The sequence below is a fragment of the Montipora capricornis genome, chromosome 11, assembly GCF_036669925.1.
Source record: "Montipora capricornis isolate CH-2021 chromosome 11, ASM3666992v2, whole genome shotgun sequence".
NCBI classification, from domain to species: domain Eukaryota; kingdom Metazoa; phylum Cnidaria; class Anthozoa; order Scleractinia; family Acroporidae; genus Montipora; species Montipora capricornis.
The window spans coordinates 24568303-24588302 of record NC_090893.1 but is presented as its reverse complement, the minus strand read 5'-3'; the positions used below and the strand labels follow the sequence as shown (position 1 = coordinate 24588302).

Here is a 20000-nt window from a genome sequence, read left to right as displayed (position 1 = left end):
GGCTAGCCCGCTGTCTAATAATTTCATATTTTTCCACGAAATGAGACGAAACGCATCACGTGGAGTATGACGTAGTTCGCACATCCTCGATGGGAAATTTAACGGTAGCTCGCAGTGGTTTCTCTGTCGGGAAGCGTAGGAGAAAGTAACTGCTCGCGGGGTAGCTGTAAAAGCGAGTAAAGATGAAACTTCTGACGCTTTCGCGTAAGTGTATTTTAGTGTTTCAGCGTGGATTCCATCGTGCAAGCAACACTATCGACACATTTTTGTGGAAACGACACCAATGTCCTCTTCTACCACAATTTTATGTTTCCGTTATTCTGAGTTGCTTCGACAAGACCTTCTTCCACAGAATTCTTCCCAAAGAGACTGATGTAATGTTTTCCCACAGTACGTTTGCAACAGTTACGGGAATCAGTTTTTAGCAGCGTGGGAAAATTCCCGTGCTATAAACGGTTGCTATTTATTAGTCGAAACTGGTTAAGCAGCTGCTTAAGGCCGCTGTTACACGTTGAAACTTTTAGCTAAAACGTATGTGCAACGGCGCTGCAAAAAAAGTTTCAGCAGACTTTGCACCCTGTAACATAAAAGGACGACACTCGTTCGGAAACGTTGAAACTGGTCTTGAAATGTTGTTTACATGGCCTTAGCCGGTTTCTGATTGGCTTACGCAGCGTAGCCTAAATAGACTGATTATGAGTGAGATCAGTTTCACGAAGTGGTGTTACATGGTTAAACTCCTGTTTTATCCCCCCGCGATTGCTGCGACCGTTGCAGAAGCAGAAAGCGGTTCGTCTTTTCGTGAAACTTGTCTCGCAACGGAAGTTCCAAAAAATTTCACGAAACCGACTATGTTACACGGTGCAATGCCTCCTGGAATTTGTTTCGCAGCGCCGGAGCACACAAGTTTCAGCTAAAAGTTACAACGTGTAAAGCCGCTGTTACACGTTGAAACTTTTAGCCGAAACTTATGTGCAACGCCCTGCAAAAAGAGCTTCAGCAGGCGTTGCACCGTGTAACATAAAAGGTCGAAAATCGTTTGGAAACGTTGAAACTGGTCTCGAAATGTTGTTTACATGGTCTTAGCCGGTTTCTGATTGGCTGACGTAGCGTAGCGTGACAAGAGTGAGGTAGACCAGTTTCACAAAGTGGTGTTACACGGTGAAACTCTTGTTTTTGTCACCACTGCGATCGTTACGACCGTTGCAAAAGTAGAAAGCAGTTCTACTTTTCGTGAAACTTGTCTTGCAAGGGAAATTCAAAAAGTTTCACGAAACCGACCATGTTACAAGGTGCAACGCCTGCTGAAACATGTCTCGCAACGCCGTTGCACACAAGTTGCAGCCAAAAGTTTCAACGTCTAACAGCGGCTGTAGACAACTCAAACCCCGAGGTTTAATTATTAATTATTTTTGTGGTTTATATATTTTTGAGATGCTTTAAGTCTCGAGGTGCTTTAAGTTAGGAGAAGACAGCGACGGTAAAAAAAAAAAAACAAACAAACAGCACTGAAACTAGTTTTAGATTTCGAATCTCCCTCCAAATTCTGGGGCTTCCTGTGTGGTACTTCGTTATATTTCTTACCGACTTCCTGTCGGACATTCATTGTTATGCAAGCGTCCAATAAAAAAAATGTAAGTCTATCATCCCAGAGTCTCTCCGGGGGCTCACCCGCTGACCAAAACGCTCGAGGACTATGGGTTCGAGATTGGGAGCCACCAAATCACAAAATTCCACTGCGAAAATAGGTTGAAATGGCGTGCTGATCAAGATCGCGACATTTTTCACAAAAGGGTCTTTCGTGGCTGGCCATAACGTATGCTGTAATAATAAGAAGAGTATAGCATAAACAGCTGTGATCCGTTGTAGCAAGGCCGAGTGATTGCAGTGGTAGTGGAAATTTCAGCATTCAGTGTTCATGTTCATCCCAACATACCTTTGAAACGCTTTATTCACAAAAATATACTGTCGAATTTCGAACGTTTGTCTTGTTTGTTTCGAAAATATCCCGACCGTTTGTTTTCGTTTTGTGGCCACTGGTCACGCGTGACTGACATCGAATACAATATTCACTGTTAACGCATGCTCGATATGAAACGTGCAGGCCGTGAGCAGAGTCTTCTTTCCTCTTCCCGACTTATCAATGAAGATCGAAAGAGACTCTGCTCGCAGGGTAGGAGACTGGGAGATTTGATGACCAACTAGGAGACTCCCGGGAAAGCGGGAGAGTTGGCAGGTATGTAATAATGGCATAGTACTCGAGATTCGAAGGGAAAGGCAGCAGATAAGAATTTGTTTGTTGTATTTGTGAGAAATAGTTCTCCTAAAAACCAAACGCCGCATTGTAGCAGTAATAACCTTAATCCAAAAAAAGGTTGTTTTGAAACGATATATGTAAAAAGCGCGTGAAGGTCGTGAGTTGCGGAGGTGATGTTAAGCAATTTTCTTTCTCAAGGTTTTGCAATAAATGCTCTGGAACTATCATAATATTTTGTATTTTCCAGCTTGGATGTTTTGAATTTGTAAACAGTCCCGCAAGTACATTTCGAGTGGGATTGGTTAGACACTTTTGCTTCGAGCAAATGTGAGTAGGTCCCTGTACGCGTGGTGTCATCAGCTAAAACATTTTTTGGGGCCACTTTTTGGACGGAGCTTAGTAACGAGCGAACTTAGCACGCGCGTTTTTAAAACGCGGACGGCAACCGGAAGTGAGCTGTTTTCCTTTTTAACTTGTCTTCACACAACCACATTTACAATGCCAAGTATCTTTTCTCCATTAGAGATGATTAGTAAAAAAATCTGGGAGACACCACTGTCCTAGCGCGCTAAATGTTCTTTTCCGGTTGCCGTCCGCGTCTCAAAAACGCACGTGCTTAAGGTGGCTCAAAGCAGTTTCCAGCACTTTCCAAGACGTAGATTTTTGATGGGTCATAATTACTACTCTTTATCAATTGATGCTACAACTATGGTATCAAAATACTGCCCAATCACTAGCGAACACGTTGGTATTATTTTTGTGACACAATAGGTTACCATAGCAATACTATGACCTGCTAAAAACACCCTTAATTTGAGCTTTAAGCGCTTATATTTAAAAAACGGCACGGTGAAATTTTTTGTTATAACAGAATTTTGATTAGCAGGATAAAATGTAACTTTTGGCAAAGTTTAAAAAAATTCTGTAAATGGGGTTCAGAGCCGTCTTAATTTTTAGAAAATTTTAGGTGGCTCAGGCACTTGGCTGGAGTGCCGTAGCCATAAAGAGACCAAGGAAAGGACGAAGCGCCGATGAAGAAGGGAGTTCCTCGTTCCTCGCGACTCCTTCAAATTCTTCTTGGCCGCCATGTTGTTTAAGCGCTAAGCCTCGATTTCAGGATTAAACGCTAACTCGTGCCAGTCGTCTGTGGACGAGTAAGGGCTAAACGCGTCCCAGTAAGGGCGTCCTGTTTTTATACTAGACGCATTTAACGCCTGAAACGTTAAAGTCGTCTGTTAAATGTGTCTAAACGACGCACTTAACAGAAGACGTGAAAGCGGTCAGACGTTAAATGCGTCTGTCTTATTTACCGTTTTTATACTAGACGTTGAAGTCGTCTCGAGAAGACCTGAACGTCTCAGACGACTTTAACGTCTCTAGCATAACAACGGCCATTTACATTCCAACCGAAATTTCCAGATTTTTCTGGTAAATGGTAAACAACCAGTAATTTACTAGTTGCAAAATCCCATAATGTAATACGTTTTGGGTGGGTTATTTTCTTTTAAACACTGAAGCATGATACAGTCCCAAGAGTAAAAAACTAATATTGTTTTTAATGTAAAGAACCCTGACCCCTTAAAACGTATTGCATTACATATGGAATTGTGCAAGTAGTGAATAAGAATATTTTTCACACACTTGTATAATCATGATATTGTAGCTATATCCAAGTGTGATCTGTATGGGAGATGACTTTGTCATTATAATTATTGTCTCATATATCTCCTCAGTCTGTCACATAAGCTACTACAAACTACAGTCATAGTGGTAGTGCCTGTTTAGGAAAGGTTATCCACTGTATAAAGTTAAAGCCACAGACATGTACATTCAGTCCTGCAGTTTTGATGGTGAATAGTCTTAACTTGATCTTTGGATAGGTTCATTAATGTGAAGATGAATGCTTTTACACAGTGGAATTTACAGGTTTTACTCTTTGTAATCCCAGAATATTTGAGTCCTCAGTCCTTGAAAGTGAAGGGTTTGCACAATCATACTTCAAGATCACAAATGTCTCGGCTTAGACAATCAGAGTGCAGTTATAATAACATTTCCAAAGTAACACATTATTAGTTATCATGGAAACAAGAAGGTGATAACCTTGATGCATTTAATTCTGGTTTCAAGCTGGTCACTTTTAAGGTTTTAAATTTCCTTATTTGGAATTAATGTAGCTGACCTGTCTCTTCATCACAAAGCAGGGAGAGGATACCATTTTTTTTTTTTAACCACTGCTCAATTGAGCTTACTTCCATTTTTGGGCATAAAAATTTACCTAAAATCCCCTACTTTGTTTCAAGGAAGCATTAAAAGTTAGACGCATTGAGGTCATTAACTTGTAATGAAAACACATTTACACAGTGCTTACAGTGTGCAATGTAAAAATAGGCAAAGAATTGAACTGAATTGACTGTTTTGGCCCCTGTTCACCTTGTTTTTTGTAGTACTTATTACAACTTTGTGTTTTTTCCATTTTTTTAAAGATGTATATAATTTTGTAAAGAGTGTTTTCACTCACGTGACCAGCAGCCATATTGGATTACTGAAACAAAAGAAGGTATTTGAATGAAAACAGAGTTCAATCCGCAGAGGATTAGCTTGGTACACTAGCATGGCTGTCATTTCTTTACATGGCCGCTGTGACGCCCTGTGAAAACGCTCTATTATGTCATCTCTTTATCATTATATACATGTACAGTGTACATGACGAATGTGCAAATAAATAAATAAATAAATAAATAAAGATTGACTTAGCTAACCTTCCATGTATATGTGCAAAAGAACTACCTATACATGTATTATGATAATGGATTCCATGACTTAAAATTACTGAATGCATACATGTAGGTTTGGGTTCACAACAATTTTTTGATTGTCCAAGAACAAGTGCAAGTTGATTGTCCAAGAATATAAGTGTTCTTTGCAAAAAACAAAAAAAACACCTCCGTGAGACCAGTCCCCTTACCAATAAAAGCCAACTTCAGTTGGTGAACTTTGCAATTAATGCATACTTTGGTGGACATGTTTTACCTGTCTTTTTCAGAGCATCTAGACATACTTAATTTTTGGTGGCCTTTCTTTATCGTCAAAAATGCTTCCAACAACCAATCAAATGACATACATGTAATTATGACAAGGCAAATTATATTGCCTGATAAGTACCTTACAAAAATAAATAATGTTCCACAGAAAAGCCCTTCATAGTGTGCAGTACCAAATCCGTGCCTACAAGACCGCGCCTGGGTTAGTTCATCCTTCCAAGCATCAACTCAGATTTTCAGAAAGGAAAGCAGCAGTATGCTGCTGAGTTTTTTTGAAGAATTTTGCCGTGAGCTGGGTTACAAAACCAGTGAATGCCAAAACAGAGGTTTCATACCCCAGCATAGTGATCTGTCATTTCTAAAATTGTTTTTCTTCAATCTGAGAAGTGAAACGTGAACTACGCTTGACATGCAACAACGTGAGTTGAATTCTCTACAATGGAAACCCTTCTTCCTCTTCATTGTAAAGGTATGTTCTGTGTGATGACCTACAAGAAATACAGCATACGTGCTCAGCATCAGTACTGGGGACTTAATGACTGCAGTGCTAACTAACACATTACATACTCACAATGCAAGGCAGGGAAAGACAGCATGTACTACAAGTCTAGTCTTGTAAATGCAATCTAAACTGTTTATGACAGGTGCTGAATGAGTAATTTAAAGAACAAAAAGACTTTGGCTTACAGATTAATCTAAATAATTAATAAATTCAGTGGAAAATAATCATTGCACAATAAATGCGATTCAGTTCCAATGGTAAGAAGCTCCGGACCAGAACATGGTGAAATATGATGACATGGTGCAGCTCTGTCAGATAAAAACCCCTGACAAGTGCCAGTCAACTGAAATCTCACGAGTGTCCTACAAGCTTGTTGCTGTGGTGGTGCACACTGGCAACAAGCTTTTCTCTGGCCACTATGTGTGTTACATGAAGAGAAATTGGTCTTGCTACATGTACTTTACAGATGACACTCACATCAAAAGGTGTAGTACAATTGAAGCTATCAATGAAAAACCCTACCTGGTGTTCTACAGTGTATGAAACAGTTCTGTCTCTTGAAAAGGAATAAGTTCTTTCTCAATACGGAGTGACACTGAGCAGCAGCCTGTGAGATTACAAAGCCACGAAACAATCCAAGTCCAACATGGAAGCGCTCCCCATGAAGGAGCCATGGTGTGATATAAGAAATCCAGACCTGTGTAGAACAGCAAAAGATGGAGACATATCGATAAAAAGATGGAATTTTTGCGGGAAAAATGGGCGAACCTTCAATTTAGTTAATTTCAGCTTGTCCGTTAAAAATGTAATGTAATTAAGCAATATTGTAATGTAAAATGGATTGTTAGTGATAGTGCAGTGTTATTAGGAACATATTGTTATGTTTTGTATTTTGCTCTTATGTATACATTGTGAATTGTGCAGGTATAAATAGACAAGTGTAAGTATAAGTAGTGTAATGTTAGTACTCCAAGTTGTGTAAGTGTTCGTCCTGTGAATAAAATTGCAGAGAAAAAAAGGAACATCAAAAGATCACCCAGGTCTTCAGTATACACTAATATGTGAATCAGAGAAAGAGCAAGCCAAACTGATTGAAACCATGGAACATACGATCCCACAACACTCCCGAACATGTGGCTGGGAAGGTGGCGACCATTATAAACGTTTGCCCGGGCAAGAAGAGGAAGGTTTCTGGCTGTCTAACATCCTTCTTATCAATGCAGAGAAGGCCACTGCGGCCGGTAACAAAGTACCTACTCTCAACTCAGACATGTTTTTAAGAATGGGAACACCCTCTAGAGATCAAGTTTCATCAACTCTATCCAAATATTCAGCATTAAGAGGTCATTATTGCACCATTCAACCATGCCAGACACTGGTGCCTAGTTGTTGTTAACCTGGAAGAGAACTTTTCAGTCTATCTGGATTCTCTGTATTATGGCACTGGTGCAAAAAATTAATGGCATTTTCTAGAGTCAATAACTTCCTAACATGATGTGCCTCCACCAATGGGATCAATACTTGGACTTTGAAAAACTGGAAGTTTTAATTTTTGTAATTCCTTCATCTGACATTGCACAGCAGCTCAACAGTGATGAATGTGGGGTGTTTGTAGCCACATAGGCAGAGCACATTGCCCTAGGATTGCCACTTGATTTTACTCAAGATCAAAAGGTTACTTTTTCGTTATTCTCTCATACTCGACATTGTATGGAATTCATTGTCTCTGGACATGTGAAAAATTCTGAAAAGCATAAAAATATAATACCTCTAAGTACAAAGCCAAATGGAAAACCTGCATCCAAGAGGAAACACCAGTGCTCTCATACTGGCAAATCAACATCAAACAAAGCTGCCATTGCCATGAAAACAATTGGTTTTGGGAAAGCCCTAAATGGCAACTTGTTAGACAATCAAGCAGCCTGTGAGCAGAGCCTCCTTTTGTCTTTTTCCTTACTGAGGAGGATGCTTCAACTGCCTACACAACAACTAAGTCAGGGAAAGACCCAAACATTATCCTGTTGGACAAGCACACTTCAACTTGCAAGACAGAAAGTGGGTCAGAAAATGCTTCAAATGAAGCCCTGTTGGACATTATAGACAACCAAGAATCGACTGATTTTATAACCCTAACCCCCTGACAACCCAAACCAAGCTACAACTTACAACCCAAAAATTCTTTCAGATAAAGCTTCAAGAAAAACTATGCTGAGCAACCAAGATTGACAAGGCATTACACAACTAATGGGACAGAGAAACCAGAAACTAAAATCTTGACAGACAATCATAGCTCAATTATTGACAACACAACTTCTGTGTCAGGAAAAGCTCCAAACAATACCTCTTCAGACACTCAAGCTTCCAATGCAAGTTGAAAGTCTACGCCAGTGCACAGTATTACCAGTAATAAGGGAAATATTACTAGTGAAAAGAAGAATCCATCAACTCTTTTTAAATCCTAGTCGACTGGCTTAAATGAAGATCATTGTTACTCTTGCACTGTGCCACCCAAAAGAAAAAAAACCCAACACCTAGATTTCTACCTACAAGGGCTGCTACCATCTTGCCAACAGAATATGATCGTGTAAATTAATTGAATTTGAAGATCTTTCAGCATTAGAAGGTACCTTAAGAGTGCAGGTCTGTATCAAGAATGTGACATGACTTGTAAGGATGATGTAGACAACTGGATGTCCGAACTTGCTACATCATCTAACATAAAATACAACATGGAAAGTGGTGGTCGCTCAAGAACTGGAAAGTGGGTTTCATTTACAAGATGGTCTATAATTTAATGCCAGTGCAAACGAAAAAAGCTGACCAAAAAAAAACAAGAGGCCAGCAGAATAGCACTTAGTCGAAATTAATAAAAATTCTCTCAACAGACCAAGTTCAGTGCACGCACAAAAAAACAATATAATAATTATTTCAGTCTGTAACATTTATCAGACACTTTGAGATTTTGTTGTTGAACCCGCACAATTAGAGCGTACAAATATTGGCTTGCGAGAAAACTAAAACGACTCCAATTAGGTGGTGTACCCCGCACTGAATCTTCACGACAATATTAAAATGTTTCCTCGCATGAGCAAAATGACTCCCTGAAAGAAATGAGATTGCAATCGTTTTGTTTTTAGGAAAGTACAGAGCCAGATTTTCGATAAATCCAAACAAATTCAAAATGTCCACATTCAGTACCCGCCAAAATACCCGCCAAAAATGAAAGACCACTTTCCCTTAGTTGGTGTCTCAAAGCTGGGGAAAACAAAGCAAAATTTTCTCAAAAGCAGCACATCGTGGACACAAATCACAGCAAACAGAAAGGCAACAAGATGGCCACCACTACTATCCATGCACTAGCACCCAAGCCTCCGCAAAGTCTTGAGGATCACATGACAATTCAGACTCATATACCTGTGATATAATGAAGCAGTGATCAATACCGCTGACATAATATCGCGAACTCGTAAGAAACGTTTCGGTGACGTTCTTGTATCTTGTAAGTTTATTTGAGTTTTCGCTAAGACTGTTTAGTTGAGTTTGCTCGTTTTGAAGCTAAGGACTAACACATGGTGTCAGAAGTTAATGGATGACGCTGTTTGCCGACCGTATTTGTGAAATATTTATAATGTGAAAACCTTGGTTCGTTGCTGTTCGCATAAATCGAAACCGCGTGGTATGAAATGGCGGCGGGGCGTCTGTTAAACCCACCGGATCATCTGCAGCTTTCAAGTGGAAATGTATCTCAAAATTGGAAAAGATTTAAACAAAAGTGGAGTAACTATGAGCTAGCTATCGGAATAGCCAGAAAGGAAGATCCCATTCGAGTAGCAAAGTTTCTCACCGTGATTGGCGACGAAGCCCTAGATGTTCACAATGCATTCACGTGGGACAGTGACGAAGACAAAATCAAAATGGATAAAGTACTAGAGCATTTTGAGCAGTACTGTGAGCCTCGCAAGAATACAATTTACGAGAGGTATTTATTCTTTCCGCGTGGACAGGAAAGTGGGGAGCCCATTGATAAATATGCCACTGTTCTACGAAACATGGCAGACTCTTTTGAATTTCAAGATTTGAAAGATTCCTTGATACGCGACCGCATCGTGTTTGGAATCGCTGATCACAACGTGAGATAGCGTTTGTTGCGAGTCCCAGATTTGACGCTGAATAAAGCTCTAGAAATTGCACGAGCTGCCGAAGCAACCCAAAGCCAGCTGAAACAAATGCAAAACTTGCACGAGGTTAATGCAGTAGGGACGAAGAAAGAAAAATTCTTCCGAAAGAAACACGAAGAGAAGAAGAAATCAGCGAACGGAAGTGCTCAGCAGATCGACTGCAAATTTTGTGGCAGGAAACATGTAACAGACAGATCAAAGTGCCCTGCATATGGCCAACAGTGCAACAAGTGTGGAAAAAGAAACCATTTTGCTGCGAAGTGTACAGGAGGAAGGCAGTCCAGTTGTAATTTACATGCCAATCAGAATTTGAATTATGTGCAAGGAGATTCAGATGGGAGTCAATTTGAAGAGTATACTATTGATGTCATAACTTATCAAGTCAGTGCTGTGGAAGAAAAGAAACACCCAAAACAGTTGTTTACGTCAGTCAAAGTAAACAATGCTAAAGATGTTACATTTCAGTTGGACTGTGGAGCAACTTGTAATTTGCTATCACTAAAAGAATTCTCAAGCATTATGGGGGATCCCAAAGATCTGTATTTGAGGAAAACATCTGCAACACTCAAGATGTACAATGGATCCACTATGACTCCACTTCGAAAGTGCACTCTCAAATGTGCCAAAGGTGAGATGAGTACAGATGCAGATTTTTTTAAAACTAATGAGGATGTCAGGCCTATATTGGGTGCTGAGTTATGTCAGGAACTGAACTTAATCAAGGTTATGGCAAGTGACATTTCAGAGTCAGAAACTGTGAATGCAGTAAATGACAAGGTTCAAACTGCCCACATTGTTCTAACCAGAGATCAAATTTTGAAACAGTACAGTGATGTTTTTGAGGGATTCGGGTGCATGGGTGGCTCATACCATATGGAACTCGATGAAACTGTAAAACCTGTTGTCCATCCCCCTAGGAAAGTCCCTGTAGCACTAAGAGACCGTTTAAAGGAAGAACTGGACAAATTAGTCAGAGAGAAAGTTATCAACCCCGTTACAGAACCTACAAATTGGGTGTCTAGTTTGGTTCTAGTAAACAAGCCAGAGAAGTTAAGAATTTGTATTGACCCACAAGATTTAAACAGAGCCCTGCTGAGAGCCCATTATCCTCTCCCCACCACTGAAGACGTGGCAACTAGGCTATGTAAGGCTAAAGTCTTCTCAGTTTCGGATGCAAAGAATGGATTCTGGCAAGTTCAGCTAGACAAACCGTCGTCACTCTTGACCACGTTTAATACACCTTTTGGCTGTTATCGCTGGCTTCGCTTACCATTTGGAATCAAAACAGCCCCAGAAGAGTACCAGCGAAGAATCCATGAAAGCCTACAAGGTCCGAAAGGTATAGAAGATATTGTAGATGACATACTCTGTGTTGGTGAGGGTGACACCTATGAAAATGCAGTTAAGGATCATGGCAGAAACCTAATTGCACTCTTGGAGAGATGTCGTGAGAAGAATATCAAGTTGAATCCAAAGAAGTTACAGTTGAGAAAGCAAGAAGTGCCCTACATCGGTCATTTACTGACCCCTGATGGCCTCAAGCCGGATCCAAGTAAGGTCAAGGCAATTGTAGAAATGCCTACACCTTCAGACAAGAAGGCCGTGCAAAGGGTGCTTGGAATGATTACGTACCTTGGGAAATTTCTGCCTAACCTGTCTGATGTGACGGAGCCATTAAGACGTTTATTAGACAAAGATGTGCAATGGCACTGGAACGATACACACAAGAAATCATGGAAGCAAGTGAAACAACTGATCACCAGAGAACCAGTGTTGAAGTATTTCGACCCCAGTAAAGAAGTAACACTGCAATGCGATGCATCGGAATCTGGACTGGGTGCTGTCATACTGCAAAAGGGTCAACCTATAGCATTCTCGTCAAGAGCACTTACCAGTACTGAAAGAAATTATGCTCAAATAGAGAAAGAGCTGCTCAGCATAGTTCACGGGTGCACACGCTTTGACCAGTACGTTTATGGTAGGCCAATTACAGTACAGACGGATCACAAGCCGCTAGAGAGCATTTTCAAGAAATCTCTGCTTTCGGCCCCCAAAAGGCTCCAAAGAATGTTATTACAGCTCCAGAGGTATAGCTTGAATATAGTGTACAAGCCTGGAAAGGAACTATTCATTGCTGATACACTCAGTCGAGCATTCCTTCCCAATAAGCCGAGTACAGAAGAGTTGAAGTCGGAGGTTTTATCAGTCAAACAGGAAGAGCATCTAATCAAATCCATTGAAGAGATCAACATGGTCGAGTTTCTGCCAATCACAAGTCAACGCCTTGTTGATCTCAGAAGAAAAACTGAACTTGACGAGGGTCTTCAGCAGTTGAGACATATTATCAAGATTGGTTGGCCAGAAACAAAAGAAGAAGTCCCATTAGAAATCAGGAGATATTTCGACTTCAAAGAAGAGCTCAGCATCCAAGATGGTATCCTCTTCAAAGGAAATCGAGTAATTGTACCTGTAGCGCTAAGGCCCCACATGATCACGCAAGTACACTCAAGCCACCTTGGTGTTGAAAGTTGTTTAAATAAAGCAAGACATGTCCTGTTTTGGCCTGGCATGACCGCAGAGATCAGGGACTGTGTTTCTAAGTGCGAAACATGTAACACTTATCAGACAAACCAGCAGAAAGAACCACTCATACCTCATGATCCACCTAAACGCCCTTGGTCTCATGTTGCAACAGACCTTTTCAGTTTTGACAACAAGGAGTGGTTCATCATCGTTGACCACTGGTCAGATTACTTTGAACTGAACCAATTATCCAGTACCAACTCAAGTTCTGTTATCAAGTCTCTCAAGAATCAGTTCGCACGCCATGGCATACCTGATACTCTGTATTCTGACAACGGACCACAGTTTGCTTCCAGACAATTCAAAGAATTTACATCCGCCTGGCATTTTGACCACCAAACGTCTTCACCCCACTATCCAGAATCAAATGGCAAGATTGAAAATGCTGTTAAGACAGCCAAGAAGTTACTAACCAAAACAAAGGCAAGAGGACAAGATCCATACTTGGCCATTTTGGACTGGCGAAACACACCTTCACCCAGTATTGGATCATCACCAGTACAAAGATTATTTGGACGACGTACAAAGACACTGTTACCTACAGCAGGAACTTTGTTACAGCCAAAGATCGTGGAGGGAACTGAAGGCAAGCTCAAAGAAAGAAAGATGAAACAAGCACTGTTTTACAACAAAGGAACAGAAGAGCTTCCTGTGCTTCAACCCGGAGACACAGTCCGCATGAAACCACTGCCATCAGACAAAGAAAAGCTGTGGAGAAAGGGATCAGTTGTCAAACAAGTAGCACCTCGCTCCTACGAGGTAGATCTCCAAGAAACTATGTTCAGGAGAAATAGAAGACACTTGGTAAAGACCAAGGAACCATCGCCGCAGTTGGATTTGGAATCCCAAGAAAACCTGCCAGCTAGTAGTACCCCTTTACCTGTGGAAGGACCACCTGTGGTGCAAACAAGATCTGGTAGAATCATTCATAGACCTGGACGACTACGAGATTTTGTTTGAGGAACGTTGTTTAGGACTTTGAACTGTCATCGTCTGATTGATTGCTTTATGGTGAATAACTTTTGTTATGAGAAGGGAGATGTGATATTATGAAGTAGTGATCAATACCGCTGACATAATATCGCAAACTCGTAAGAAACGTTTCGGTGACGTTCTTGTATCTTGTAAGTCTATTTGAGTTTTCGCTTAGACTGTTTAGTTGAGTTTGCTCGTTTTGAAGCTAAGGAATAACACAATACCGACAAATACTGTGTATGACAACTTAGTGTGAGTAAAGCCCACACAATAACCCTGTGTATTTCACGTGCACACAGCACCCTGCTGGTGCTCTGCCACTACAAATGTAGGTGTGTGGATTACATCTCGGCAATCACAGCATGCCATAAGGCAATGCCTTGAAAAAGTACAAAATATGTACTTTCCACTTCCTGCAAACTATCTGGCGTTGGCTATATAACTCCAGCAACAACATAAATAGAGATGATCATCAACAACTGATGGGACATTTTCAAAAACTTGTAAGAACTCCTCCAAGCAGCAGCAGAATCTATATTACAATGCAACTGATATGGTTACTGCAAAATATCCGAATTGTTACCAAGAGTATGAAAAAAGATCTTTAAAAGGACAGCAAGAGTGGGCTCTTTGCCATTGCAAAAATCTAATCACCAGAGGATATAACTCTGACAATTACACTGAATCCATGATCAACATTCATGTATTTAAGAGTGTGGTTTTACAACGAATGAGGGCCTACAATTTCATTGAACTCTTCAAGTTTATCACAGAAGACCTTCAAATGTATTTTCAAAGAAAATTGCTTGCCCTTGCATTTGGAAAATCTTTATCTGGCTCCCTAGTGTTTTGGTGCAACAGCTTCTACAGTCCAGCTCCACACTATCAAACAAACTACTTCTGGCTGTTGTAAATTCTCCTCTTCACTTTCAATGTCACTATCATCCAAATCCTTGTTGTAAAGTCGAGGAAATGAAGAGCTTCACCAAGTTGATCGCTGTATGAAGAGAAGACCACTACAAGTAACCAATAATTATTAAGAAGTATGTAAGCTACAGCTGTATGAGGTAGATTGCAGAAGTGGAATATGTAGCTGCCCTATGGGAAGCAATGGCAATCCCTGTGCTCATCAAGCTGCAGTGGCACTAAATAAAATAATCATTATGGTATTGCCAGTATCAACTTTATTCCTCAGAGACCAGAAGAAAGATTCTGCCTTGCAAACTCTGTCAAACGTTTCCTGCTAAAATGGAAATGGCCAGTGGTGACCAGTGTGCCCCTATAGATTCTCAATTCTCTTTGTGTAAAACGCCAGACGAGGCACATATAGCATCCACTCACCTGAAAAGGACTCCAAGGTTGATGAAGAGTTTGAATTAGAGAAAATAATTATTATTAAGACATCGAACTGATAAGAATTTTCGGGCATGCTATAAGAAATATTTGGAAATTTACAGAAGCATCATTTCAAAATCAAGAGGACAAGCATCAGTCGCAGCCCTTGCGTCAGCTTTTGTGAACTTTGGAAAAGATCGCAATAATCTTACACTGCCCATTCTACAGAACAGCAGGGCCAAAATTAAAGTACATTGCACAACCAACTTCAATATCAAGACACAAGTCAAAGATAAAATCATCATCAGTACAAACAGCCATCTTTGAAACCAAGAGTGGGTGGACAATAGAATAATGAAAAACGACAACTAAAATTACGGAAAACTTCTTCTAATACAAAGTGCCTGCGTAATCTGGCCCAAAATGTAAAGTTAAGTCTTCCAAATGCTGGACATACTCGTTAGTAATATCATCGAAAAACACATGCACATTGTATTTTGTAAACATAATAGAATTAACAATACTTAAGTTAAATTTAAAATGTCTGTGAGGCAAAAGTTGTTTCTGCACTTTTTGAAAATTAAATGATTTAAATTCGGAATACTAAAGTTTGAGTTGTCCAGGATAAAAATTTTTATTAGAGCTTTAATGAGTGCTGAAAATTGGACAAAATTTCCAGGAAAAATGGAAATATCTGAAGTATCATGTAACAAAAGATTGTACATATATATATATATATATATATATATATATACAAAGAATTCATGCAAAGCATTCTAGAGTTAATAATTTATTATTATAGCATTTTCAGTTACATTGTACAATAATTAACTTAGTTTGTATTGATGAATAAAAGGTGGGAAATTAATTGCTGTATCGGAGATCAATTCTCGGTTTTCTCATGACGTCACGACCGTCATGTTGGTGCCCCTAAACAAAGAAAAGGCGGCCATGTTGGTGCCCCGACCAAATCCTCCGGGAATTTAACTCTATTATTATGCAAACGCTTCCTTTTGTTTTCGTTGAAAAACATGGCTGTTGATCACGTGAGTGAAAACCAGAAATTAAGTCTCTTCATATTAAAGCTCCAAATATTGGGAAAATTATAACAATGACTAAAATAGAAAGTAGTAAAATAAGAAGTAAACATCATCCTTGACTTGCAATTAAGCTAAGAAAGAAAGCTAATCAAAAGATTTCTTCATAGCTAATGATTTTATTTATTCTCATAACGCAGCCCTGTACGTTTAATCAACCCATCATGATACTGTTAGGAGAAACTAGATGCTGAACCTTTCAAAGGAGATTTGTACGTAGTCTAACTAAAGAGGGCCAACAGCTTGCTTTAATTAGAAAATTGAACACTTTGCTCATAAGAAAACGTTCAAATTTACAACATTAATAAATGATGTTAGTCTCTTTCCATATTACTGATTAGAAAAATTAATTCCTCACCTTCAAAGTGGTCCCAAAATGATCTCTTGTTGTGTTGTGAACATATTTTTGGGATCACTTTCCCGTCGCCACATTCTTTACGTTTGTAGCCATAAAACAATGTCTATTGCCCTTGAAACACTTGCTTTATGCCAGGTTTCACACTTTAAAGCACAATTGTCCAGGATAACGCGGATCCAAATCAGCAGAGAGATATTCTTTCCCCCGAAGAATGCACAAATGGCGACCCAGCCGCCATTAATATCACTAGAGCCCAGGTTACGTCCGTTACAAAAGCAGACGGTTACTATAAAGCTCCGTCTTAAAATGTTTGTGGACTGCTTCCCCGCCAAAACAAAATGGCGGACGTTAATGAGGTTCCCGCCTCATTTGCATCAAATCCGTCATTAAGTGAAGCTATGATCTTCGCAGTTGTGAACGCAATTCTAATAAATAAAATAAAGAAGCCTGAAAAATTCAGGACTTCAACGGGGTTTGAGCCCGTGACCTTGCGATGCCGGTGCGACACTCTAACCAACTGAGCTTCTCTACGCAATTGCAAAAATTGCGTTCATAACTGCAAAGATTATAGCTTCACTTGATTTCATATCCGCAGTTCATATATGATCCATTTCATATATCATTTCATCGTTAAATCCGTCATTTTTAATAAGGTGCCATTCCCATACAAACTCTCTATTTCCAATATGCAAATTTTATGTAAATGACATGCAGCCGTATATGAGCGATTTACACTACTGTGGTACAGGCCATTACATTAAAAGAAAAATTCTTCGTCAGGAGAAGTTTGTATCACTTTTACACAGCCTTTAATTGAGCGAATGCATAAATGGCGGCCAAAAATGTACTCTTTTGTTTATGTGCTAATGAGACTCACTAGCCTCGCTCTCAAGCAACCTTTCTTTTGTATTTTGTCCATGCAAACGAGGCTAGTGAGGCTAATTAGCACCTAAACAAAATAATGTTTTTGGCCGCAACAATAAAAGCAAGGTGACACACGCTAACACCAACCCAGTGTGTCCCACACGCTTGCCGTGGGAGAACAGTTTTGCAGTTCGATTCCCAACCCAGCTTACCACATGTATGGCATGTGAAGCTGCCACTTAGAGGGGTGCTAAACACACCCGCCTGGTATGTTAGCTACGCCATGCTGATGAGGCCCAAAAGGCCGAAAGAGCTGTCCGTGGCTGCTAATTGACCGGGTGAAATAGTTGTGCGCATACGTGATGTGTTGGCCACACCGGGTTGGTGTTAGCTTGTGTCACCTTGCTTTTATTGTTGTTTCTTGGCCGCCATTTATGCATTTGGTCTATAAAAGATAAATTTTCTTCACCCTTTACGATTTAATTAAAGTGCTTCTGCGACGAAAATCAATGAGTTTTTTTACTCGATTTTTTCACCCTTAGTTAAAGACTAAACCCTAAAGTTGACAAAAAAAGGTGTCCACAGCTAACCTGACGATGATGATCTGTAAACGCTGCCAGAAAGTGTACAAATTTTGTCCGCCATTACTCGAACGACAAGTACTTGAGGCCACAATTTTGTCAAGCAGCGTTCCCTCCTTGACTTCATGTCATCATCCAGCGAAGTCTTTCTGCATGGTTTTTAGTAAATAGAGTAAGAAGAAATGTTTTTTTCTTCAAGTTCTTCGTCTTTTTTGTCAGAGGACGGTTCGGAGTTGAGTTCAGACAGGAGTAGTGTGATTTTCGAGGAAAGTGAGGCCAGTTTCGTACCCCATGACGAAGATTTAGAGCCACTCGCAACTCAAGAAGAAGCTGCCGCCTACAAGGCAAACCACGAGAACCAAGACAGTGTTTTTTTTTTTGCCAATTATTCATGAATGGCGAAAATTGAAACAGAAATTGTAAGCAAAGCCGTCTCAAAACCAATAGTTTGGAAACGCTACATTGACTATGTCTTTTCCCTGTGGGACATGAGTAAACCGGACATAGCGACTTCCATCGAACAAGTAAATTTACATCACCCTAGGATTAAATTCACTTCAGAAATATCTGCCATTGAAACTCTGTTTCTAGACACAATAGTATACAAAGGAACGAGATGCAAGGATCAAAAAACACGTGTTAAACCAACGGAGACCTTCCAATATACGGATTTCACTTCTTGTCACCTACCAAGCAATAAAAGGTAAAGCTCTATGAATCCTCAAAACACACTTTCAAGGAAAACATTTGAAAATTTAAAATACATTTGCGGGATAGAGGTTACCCACACAATTTGGTAGAAAAACTACTATCAGAAATCAAGTTGACAAAGAGGGACTCCGTGCTTAAAGGAAATACCAAAACAAAAACATTGCTTTTTGTAACACAACACCAGACATCAGTGACGAACCTGGAACAAGTTTTACTCAGAAAATATCAACCCCTACTTGGCCAAATCTTTAAAGAGCCACCTATTATTTGAAGTAAAAACTAACGGTAAAAGTGCGCGACGTTTCGACCGAACTTCGGTCAGTTTCAAGCCAAAAGTCACATAATTTTTTTTGCCTAAGTATAAATATAAAACAAAGAAGTGAAAGTATGTTAAGTTTGAAAATGTAAAAAAGGGTGTTAAAAAACATGCAAGAATAACATAATTCAAAATGTAAAAAACTTTCGGACAAATTGAGTTTGACTGTACATGGAGACTTAATCTCAGTTCATTAAAAAAATTAAAAATTAAATAAATGAGGCAGTCAAGCTTGTTCTTGCACTTTTTTAAGATGGTAAAATTCTTGCTAAGATCATGTTTGCACATAAGAACGTTTCAAACGGAAATGTTTTCCAATAGAGGAAGACGCATTCTTGTGCTCGTCTACGTGTTGATGCGCGTGTAACCAACATAACCTGCATCACACAGAACACATTTAAATTGATATACAAGGGATAGTTGGTCGACAATGGACAGCTTGACTTCAGACAGTTTCAGATGTTGTTTGATCTTGTGGCTGACAAACGTGGGCTGGAAGCTAGGTCACTTGAATTTTCTGGCTCAGATCTTTGAGTTGCGCTCTTTCTGTAGAGTATGTGAACACCTTATGTAGGAATGTTTGTCACGTATCATGTATTGTTCTCTATTCGTATAAATTAGGTAGCCATTCGTGGTCACTAGTCCCTCTTCCACTTTGGATCCAATAAACTAGTGTGTTCTCTCAAGTGTTTTCTCTTCCTCTGAATCGACACAGTGTCAAAAGTAAAGTACTACATTTCCCGGTTTCCCTGATACATTAGCTATGTTTTCCTGGTCTTCAACATGGCAGACGGACTTTGCAAACCCGAGCCGCTTAGCTTCGACGGCAACGTCGCGCTGAATTGGAAAACTTTTGTGCAAGAATTAAAGGGAAATATTTATCGCTTTCACACACGGAGATAAGAACGAAAAGACGAAACAGTACACCTTCGTAAATTTAGCGGGAAGAAAAGCTATCGAGAAATTAAAGAGAAATGATTTGTCTACGCGCCCGCCGTTCTTAATTTGGATGGCTCTATTCGTGTACCGGCTGAACTCGTGAGAGTATCGCCGTATTGAAAAGAAAATTCGCTGAAATTTGTGCCCCTCGAGGGAACATTGTTATGGAAACGCACAAATTTAACACATGAACGCAGATGTAAGGCGAGCAGTTTCAGTCCTTTGTAGCTTATCTGAGAATAGATCATTTTACAGTTGTACCT

At 39.9% G+C, this 20000-nt stretch overlaps 1 protein-coding gene and 1 long non-coding RNA gene across 4 annotated transcripts in view; one reads left to right on the top strand and one right to left on the bottom strand.

Moving 5' to 3' along the window:
• The window catches only part of LOC138024810 (uncharacterized), a 194628-nt gene that overhangs the window by 61748 nt on the left and 112880 nt on the right, over window positions 1-20000 (top strand). Inside the window, exon 1 of one of the 3 annotated variants that reach the window (XM_068871988.1) lies at window positions 2528-2584. The exons of the other annotated variants lie outside the window; for them this stretch is intronic. The gene's annotated coding sequence lies outside the window, so the exon portion shown is untranslated. Of the gene's footprint in view, window positions 1-2527; window positions 2585-20000 lie in introns of those variants that run through there. 3 annotated transcript variants of the gene reach the window in all.
• LOC138024814 (uncharacterized) lies at window positions 4501-16566 on the bottom strand. Its single transcript, XR_011127060.1, has 3 exons — window positions 16327-16566; window positions 6323-6497; window positions 4501-5786 (listed from the first exon to the last, which is right to left on the bottom strand). It is a non-coding gene; the product is annotated as an uncharacterized lncRNA (long non-coding RNA).